Raw genomic sequence first — 9,217 nt, 5'->3', positions numbered from 1 at the left:
GGATTACTTGGAGGCACCCTGAGGACCTACACACTGTGCAGCCCCTGACATTCATGTGAGTGACACACAGTCCAGCTGATATCTTGCCCTCCTCCACTCTCAGCTTTTGCAATCACCTTACTGCCATTTTCTGCTGGGATGACCTTCAAGGGACTTTAAATCCAGTTACCTTCAAAATATCCTCTGGGCCCATGGAAAACTCAGGCATCCCTCCCATGCTGAATAGTGGCGTCACTGCTCCTCTGTGGCTTTTTCTCCTTACCCTGCTGTTGCCAACTGCTCCTCTGGCTCACACCTTCAGGGTGCTCAGACAAGCCATGCTGGGCTCACATATGCCCCCACCTATAGGGAAGGGATCATGTGTCAAAATCCCAAGAACTTTCTCACTCTCCTCTGCTTGGGAGGCAGCACCTTCATGGGCCTGAGACTGTCTATAACTCAGCCAGCATCCAGAGAGGAGTGAGAAGCCAGGTTCCTCTTCTTGCAGGAATCCCCGATTTCTTGGGGTGGTTCTATTAGAGCTAGTTTCATCTGACCTGAGAAGTGAGTAACTCATGGGGAACGGAGGAGTGATGACACAACAGTTCATATGCAGCCAACAACTCATTAGTAAGAAGTTCCTACTTAAGCAAACTGAATTTGAATTTCTTACCTTTTCTTATATAGGTGGTGGGATATTGCAAGGCTATCTGGTCTACCTTTTAACAGCGTCTGCATATGTACCTAGCATCTACATTTTAGAATGTGAGGGTTCTTTCAGCTTTGCATCTGTACCCAAAGTCCATGACAAGAGGAGCCCCATTTAACACCCTGTTAAATAAATTTAAATATATATAATATAATATTTTACCAACTTTGGATCATATATTTTATAACTTCCTTTTTCTTACTTAAAGATGTATTGCAAAATTTCCCTGGTTACGAAATGTGCTCTGAGATGTTATTTTTAATACCTGTGAGAGGGAGACAGTCTCTCACAGCATCAGTTGTATTCAGGCTGGGTCTAAAAGGGTGAGTCACAGTTTTCTAGGGAGAGAAAAGGGGAACCTCTATTAAAAGATAAAGAATCAAGAAAGAACATCAAGTATTTTGGGAACTGGGAGGAGGAGGAAGGGACTTGATCTACACAATCCTGTGAAATTGGAGAGTAAATACTTATTACTGCTATGATTAACATTACTATTATGATTCATTTTATTTTCAAAAGAGGAAACTGAGGCTTAGAGTAAGAGATCTGTCAGTGGTAAAGCCAGAATTCAAAGTTAAGACTTCTGGAACCTAAGAGGAAACTGAATATAAGAAGGAAAGTTAGAAATCTAGGAGCCCAAAGTCATGACAAGGAGAAGGGGTACACTAGAAGTGAGAGGGTGAGAAGGGAAGGAAAACCCTCTCTCCGTTTCCAATTCAATCCCCTTTGTTCTCAGAGAAGCCTGGGAAGTTGACCACCAACTTCCCTCATCTGATGAGTAAAGTGTAATAAATGTATGCTTTTCCTTTTTGTAGAAATGTGAAGTCATTTCCAAAATTAGCCCTGTCCAACTGTTAAAATCCCCAAGTGCCCAAACTCTCTCAACAGGAAACAAGCAGTGGACATCCAGATGTTTCTCCTCCCAGTGTTTGTGTACTGTTTGCATTTATCTTTTTCTTGTCAAATCATGACATTATGAAATGCTTTATTATGGTGATTGGTCATATGCACAGAAGTCCTAGGAAGGGGAACTGAGGGCAGCCTGGGTACGGGGTGACACGTATCTCCTTAGCCAATGATCCATCTCGGAAAACGATTTCTGAGAGCCACACTTCCAGCAAATGCTCAGAGTTCAGGAATTCACCAAGTATGTGACTCAGTTGAGACTCTGTTCCTTTTCTTTATGAAGAGAATTAGCACAAGGAACAACCCTGATGAACCGCCCTTTGGAGGTAAGAAGGAGAAGGATCTGCCTGAAAATAATGCAATCTACCAAAGGCTGTGAATACCAGAAGGACATATTCCTGCAGGAAGAGAGGTGAATGGAAGATGGGATGGTAAATAATAAACAGACTATCAACTTGGGTATCATTAGTTATCTCTCACCTTGTGCCAAGGAGTGGGCTATAAAACGTCAGAATTTTACATACACTGCCTCTGCTAATCCTCAGAACAATCCTAAGAAGGAAGTCCTGTTTTCCTGCCCTGTTTATAGATGAGGAAACTGAAACCCAAGACAGGTTAAGAAACTGGAAATGTTATACATCTAGTAAGTGGCTGAGCTGGGAATCCAACCTAGGTCTCAGTCCAAAGAGACTATTCATTTGACTCATCATTATGTCGTGAGTGCAATGGACATAATTCTATCATATGAAAAAAAAAAAGGGGGTGGGAACACTTTTTGTTCTGATTCTCCAAGGAGGAGATGGGATTTTGCCTCAGTTTCTAGCAACACCAGAACTGTCTCTGTTTTTCTCTCTTTTAGTAACATTTTAATGAGGGTCTTTCTCTTCCTTCCTCTATGGCACCATTTTGCTTAGGCATTGGGGTCACTTTGGATCACTTTTCTTGTCTTGTTTTTAAGCTGGCATTGTTTCATTATTTCTGTGAATCCCAAAGAAAGATATGAAAGGCAAACAGCACATACCTGACAGGTCACTGCGATTAGCAATGGAAACAACAGACAAACAAACAGCTACAGGATTGGATCCTAGAAGCCTTTCTCCTGCCAGGTAACTGGTGACCAAAGTGATCAGACTTTCAACTCATATCACACTGGATTATTTGATCTTTTTTCCTACTTTTTAATTATGATCTTAGCCAAAACTCCATGTTCTTTGTCCCACTAGTAAAGTGAGGGAAGGAAGAAAAAACAAAGATAAATATAACCAACTTTATTTGGATCTGCTATGTCTCATTAGCAGTTTTATGGTTTGGGTATAGAGTAATACTTAGTCCAGAGAAGGCATTTGCTCTTCCTGATTTATTTTTTAAACTAAATGTTTAATTGTTTTGTCCCCTTTGGCCTCACTAGAGAAAGGTCTATATCTTCCATGCACATACTGTAAGAATGGGCATCAACAGAAGTCACACATCTGCTCACCAGACCTGCCCCTAAGTCTTCTTCTTAAGCACCAGGGGAAGAATCTCAAGTTAGTCTCCAGTTTGACTTTGCAAGAATGCTGCAGAATCCTCTGTAGTGTTTTTGCCTCTCACCTTTCTTGGGAGTTTATAGGGGGCTTTGAAGTTTCTCTGAACAAACAGGGTCTCTGTGTTTCACTATTGCTGAGCCAACCCTGGGGCCTTGGTTCCATCAGCTCCTTATTAAGTGTTTAGTAATTCCAGTTTCCACCTTTTGGTCTGGCTTGCTTTGCGCACATCTGGAGAGAATTAGCTCCCAGGCCTCTGTAACATACCCATTTTGTGGTTCTAGGGAGAATTGTGTGCTAGGGGATGTTGCTGCCATTAACGAGCTTTCTTTATGGCGTTTAACTGTAAAAGGTACCCTCATTAATATCAACAGACAAAGAGAAAGTGAGGCTGTTCCACCTCTATTTAGCTCTTGCCTTCTTGACTGTGTGTGAGCCCTTCTTGCTGAAAAAGAAAGAATAAATATCACGAAAATGGGAATGAAGTACAAGATAAAAAGAGTACATCATAAGAATAAAAATAACAATAATGTCGAGACACTTGAAATGAGTAGAAGTCTATCCCTGCCCGATTCATGTGTCTACATGTGCCTTTTAAGCTCTTGAAATGTGGCTGGTATATATGTATTAAGGTTTACTGTAAGTATAAACCACACTCTAGATTTGGAAGACTTAGCATAAAAACTGTAAAATATCTCAATAATTTTTACGTAGATTATATTTTGAAATGATAATAATTTGGAGATATAAGGTTAAATTTAATTTTACCTGTTTCTTTTTAGTTATTTAATGTGGCTATTAGAAATTTTTAAATTAGGTAAATGGTTCATCTGTGTGTTTTGTGTCATGTTTCTATTAGACAGCAGTGCACTGAAGGACCAGACAAATGATTTAACAGGGTATGACTCTGGACTTGCAAGAGTCCCACGACTGGGGCTTCCCTGTTGGCGCAGTGGTTGAGAGTCTGCCTGCCGATGCAGGGGACACGGGTTCGTGCCCCGGTCCGGGAAGATCCCACATGCCGCGGAGTGGCTGGGCCCGTGAGCCATGGCCGCTGAGCCTGCGCGTCCGGAGCCTGTGCTCCGCAACAGAAGAGGCCACAACAGTGAGAGGCCCATGTACCGCAAAAAAAAAAAGAGTCCCATGACTTGGAATCCATGTGATATCAAAGTGAACAGGAGAGATGTCAAAAGAAGTATTAAGAAAATGTCATCCTGAATCTCAACAAACAGGAAAAGGTGGCTATTGGAAACTACTGACTGGTAAGCTTTTTCTCAGTACAAAATTCTAGAATCAATTATTAAGTACAACATTTATAAGAAAATTAGAAAACAAGTAGATGAGTACAAGAAACCAGCTGAGTTCACTAAAAACAAGGCATACCACATCAAATTCATTACCATTTTTGATGAAATGGTTGCACTGACAAATCTAGGGAATTATATAAACATGCCTGATTTCAGCAAACTATTAGACAAAACTTCTCATGACATCCCTGCAGACAAATTTCAGACAGTTGTGTTGGATAATAGTCATTAGGTAATACCACAACTGGTTGCATATTTGTATTTAGTCTTTAAATTTTACCTATAGGAAGGTCTATAGGGGAGGTCACAAAACTAAAAATTAATTGAATTAATATGATGGTTATCAAAATCAATACTCAAAAGAGAATGCATCAGTAATAGGAATATGGCATACAACCACCATAAATGTAAAGTGCTTAGCTCATAAAATGAATTGTGTGGATATAGCACTAAGGTAGCCTGGCTTGAAAATAACTAATTAATGACAAGAATTAATTTTTTTAACTAAATGTGAACTATACTTGTGGAAAAATATCACAGGAAGTAGTAGTCTCACTTTATTGTACTTAATTGGCTAAATCCAGAATATTTTGTTCAGCTCTTGGATAACTACAATGGTGGGGGGTGGACAGTCTTGACAATGAGAAAATGAAGGCCCTACATGAAGGCTGACAGAGAGGAATCATGGTGGCTGTGACATGAGAGCTGTGCTCAATGCTATCACTTGGAGAGTGTGGACATGCTGCTCTGCTACAAAATACAGGCAGATCCCAGAACAATTAGTGGAAGTTACAGGAAAGGTAGGAACAGACCACTGTGAAGAATTTTTGGAGCTCTCCATGGGGAGAGACTGGGTTCCCATGGCATTCATTAGGAATGTTAAAGAAGGTACTTCTACCCTGGAGGGTGATCGAAAGAAGTGAGATCTTTAAATTTCCAATTCTAAAATCAGAAATCCTATTAGTATAGGGAGTCTTTAAATACTCTACACATTTCTGCTTTGGTGAGATCAAGCTAAGTATCATCTGGAAGTTTCTTGAAAATGATGAGGCACCAGAAATTAGACTATCAGGAAACCTTGTACGTTCTGGCTCTCTGTGTATGTTTGGGTGCGAGGATGAAGCAAAGCCCTGCTTTATAGGATTTACCAGTGTCTGTGGTGTAAATACTCCTACCACAGCAAATTTTAAGCTACCCACAGTTTAACAACTGGCTCAAAAATTTCCTGAAAGTTTAACATGGCTTTCACAGTCAGTATGAGCTGGCTCTAGTTATCGGCTACTAACCCATCACCTGGTGGTCAGAATGCGGTGTCAGCAAGACAGATTCGATCAATCAAATGTTGGGTATTGTTTTTTGTTTTTTCATGTTTGCTGTGGGTCACACACTATGAAAATTGTTAACATGTGACATGATATTTTCCCTCAAAGAATTTAAGGCCACCTAGTAGGGGAGGAGAATGGGTTGGGGGGACAAAGATTAACACACACAGAACAAATAGAGTATTTTAGGACATAGTACAGGAACTGACCATATAGATCTATGCTGGTAAAGCTGTGAAGGCACAAGAGCTAATGTTTATTGAGCGTTGAAATGCTCCATGTGCAGTGCGAGCCACTTTTCATAACTCAAGACTCATAATCTTAACCCTGTAAGGTTGCCATTGTGCCATTATATGAGTGAGGAACCGGAGCTCAAAAATATCAAGACGCGTGGGCTTCCCTGATGGCGCAGTGGTTGAGAGTCCGCCTGCCGGTGCAGGGGACATGGGTTCGTGCCCCGGTCCGGGAAGATCCCACATGCCGCGGAGCGGCTTGGCCCGTGAGCCATGGCCGCTGAGCCTGTGCGTCCAGAGCCTGTGCTCCACAGTGGGAGAGGCCACAACAGTGAGAGGCCCGCGTACTGCAAAAAAAAAAAAAAAAAAAAAATCAGGACGCGAACCTGAGGCCACACCACTGGTGGGAACACAAGACCCGCTGAATCTACACATCCAGTTCATTCCACTGTTCCGTCCTTTGCCTCTTCAGGGAAGGAGGAGGTAAGCCTGGGATGGTGTGGCTCCTGGCCCTGGCTGACGCAGAAAGCAAGACAAGGCCGACGGCACGGAGGTCATGCTCCCAGTCTCCACCCACGCACGCTGAAATGCTGCTCCCCTCTGCTCCATCAAACTGCCTGCGATGTCGATTTTGAGTTTTTATTAAAAGTTCCAGCTGTGTGAGTTAGGGCAGTAAGTAGCTCCCTGAGCCTCGGCTCCTCTTCTTCCATAAAATGAAAGGAAATACTATCTAATTTACACTTTGCTGAGATTAAATGTGTTAATTTTACAAACACCCAGCACAATGGCCAGCACAGAGGGAGCATTCCATAAATATTAAAATCCTTTCCCTCTACACAGCTGCATGGTTCTCTCCCTAGCTGGACTGTGGTGTGTGTCTTTATGTCTTCAGCAATTAGCACAGTGCCTGGCAGAGTCTAGGTAAGCCTTGTTCAGTTACAGCAGTGATTCATTCCTCTGGGCCCAGAAATACTTTTTACTTTAAATAAAACAAATATATACACACGTGTAAAGATCCGTTCCAATGCCGAGAAGTCAGTGTACACTTTTCTCGGGGCTGGTCGTTCCATACAAATGAGGACATCCTGATGGTCCGCTCTGCTCAGCCTGAAAGCTGCCTCTATCTCTTTATTAACTTCGACGAGGTGTCATCTTGCTGCCATGATCTTTCCATTCTAGGGAGTTGTTTGTCCCATTACAGTAACAAGGGATGGTTCTAGGTTGCCACTAAGAGTCCAAGGAAGAGTGTCATAATGGAGGCTAGAGTTCAAGTATGACAGCTCAAGGCAAGTTCAGTCAAGGAAACCAGTGGTGAAGGTCACGGGGCTGTTGGTGAGGCCCTCGGATTTTTACTAAGGACCTCATGTCCATCACTGCAGCCTGAGAGGTCTGACCAGTAATTGCACAGATGGGAGCCGGAAGCCTGAGGCTTGTCACGACTCCAGGGGATCTGAAGAGAACAGAAAAGTGGTTGGCAAGAGACAAACTCCATAAGATCAAGCAAAGGCACCCAACCGTGCGAATTCACTCTTTCCATTAACTCGTCTACCCCTACCCAGAGCTGCTTACCAGGGTGTGCCTATAGGCAGGCGCTGCCTCACCTGTGCACGCAGGAACCAAGTATGAAATCCACCTATGTATGTTCTGTGGAATCTGGCTCTAATTTTAGCAGACAGCACGAGCTGTCCTCTGGTTTTTATTAAAATCCATAAGTAAGAGAGTAATTCATACTCCAAAATGTTACAGACTTACTATTTACATAGGGAGACGATTGAAAACTGTTTTGTTGTTTTCTGCTTTTCTCTGTTTGGCAATTGTTCTTTAATGAGCGTGGAATACTTTTGTATTTTTTAAAAATAAACATTTTTTAAAAGAGTAAGAGTTTCATGTCAGAAACAGAAGTATAGACACAAAAATTTCTATCACTAAAGGCTTTGAGAACCATATTCCTAGGGCTCTGATGATCAGAAAGTCGACTTATTGGGGCGTTTTCCTCCACTTTCTGTAAATCTGAGTAAACTTTGTTCTGGGACTGCCAACTGAAGATTGATAAATACACATTATAATTAGAGGGATGGATAATCGGTCGAATTCCCTAGCACCTACTGCCAATTGAGTTCTAGGTGAAGTGCTTGGAAGATGATGGCTTTTCAAAAGCTGGGTTTTCTCAGCATGGAATGACAGGATATGGGACAGGTCTTGGTCCGATGTTTGTCAAGCATCAGCTGTGTGCTGAGCACTATTCTGGACACTGAAGATATAGAGATCATTCATGTCTTCACTCTAGCTAGGAAGGTAGATATGAAAGCAATATCGCAGTACCAGGGGGTGACGTATGTACAGAGGGTGTGGTGAGCGCTCAGGGCAGGTTTCACAGAGCCCGGGACATTTCAAAAAGCTTCCTTTTAGGGTAGGAATTTGCCTAGCAGACTAGACATGGTTGGGTGGTAAAGGAGTGGTTAGAGATACAGGGAATCTGGCAGAGAGAAAAAATGAAGTATGATCAGGACCTCGGGAAAAACTCATTTAAAATTCTCCAACACACAACAGTTCTTGTCCCAAATAAGAACTGACGCTAGTGGGCCATTCTGAGCCCCGATTCCACCCAACACCTATTAGTCCTGCCATGTACTCAGTATAAGTATGGTGATGATTAAAGAAAACCACGTGACATCATCTTCCAAAGTCACTTGATGATCAGAGAGTTGTCTTACTGTGGTGCTTCCTGTCTTTTTGGTGAATGTGTAGAGCAAAAGTGAAACTCCGAGGCTGCCCATTCAAGAATGAGAAATTGCATATTAGAATTAGCCTAACAAATACTTATGTTTTGTATAACCTGTCAGAGATCCTGGAATGGCTTTTCCTGAAAGAATTTACAATCTGGACACTGTCCTACCACCTAGACAGGCGGGAAGGGAAGGGAGTGTTGCCACCAAAGTTGCTTGCTCTGTCATCGGCGGCCTTCCAGCCCAAGAAATAAAAATAATCGCAAGGTAATTTTAATCTTTACTGAGTTCTGTTGAAACATATCAAAGAGAATCCCAAATGCACGGCAAAACATCTTAAAATTGCCTTTCCCATCTCTCTCTTGTCGTATATATCACACATTTATGGCTCTCTCCTCCCAATCCTTTCCTCCTTCTCCCGTTATCCCTCCAAACTCTCTTAAACCCAGCGACAAGAGCACTTGTCTTCTCTCCCCCAGGTCCCATCCCGCCTTTCTGAATTTATTCCTCCT

This window comes from Orcinus orca, chromosome 1 (assembly GCF_937001465.1).
Source record: "Orcinus orca chromosome 1, mOrcOrc1.1, whole genome shotgun sequence".
Taxonomy (NCBI): Eukaryota; Metazoa; Chordata; class Mammalia; order Artiodactyla; family Delphinidae; genus Orcinus; species Orcinus orca.
The sequence above is the reverse complement of the archived record's forward strand: the minus strand, read 5'-3'. Positions refer to the sequence as shown.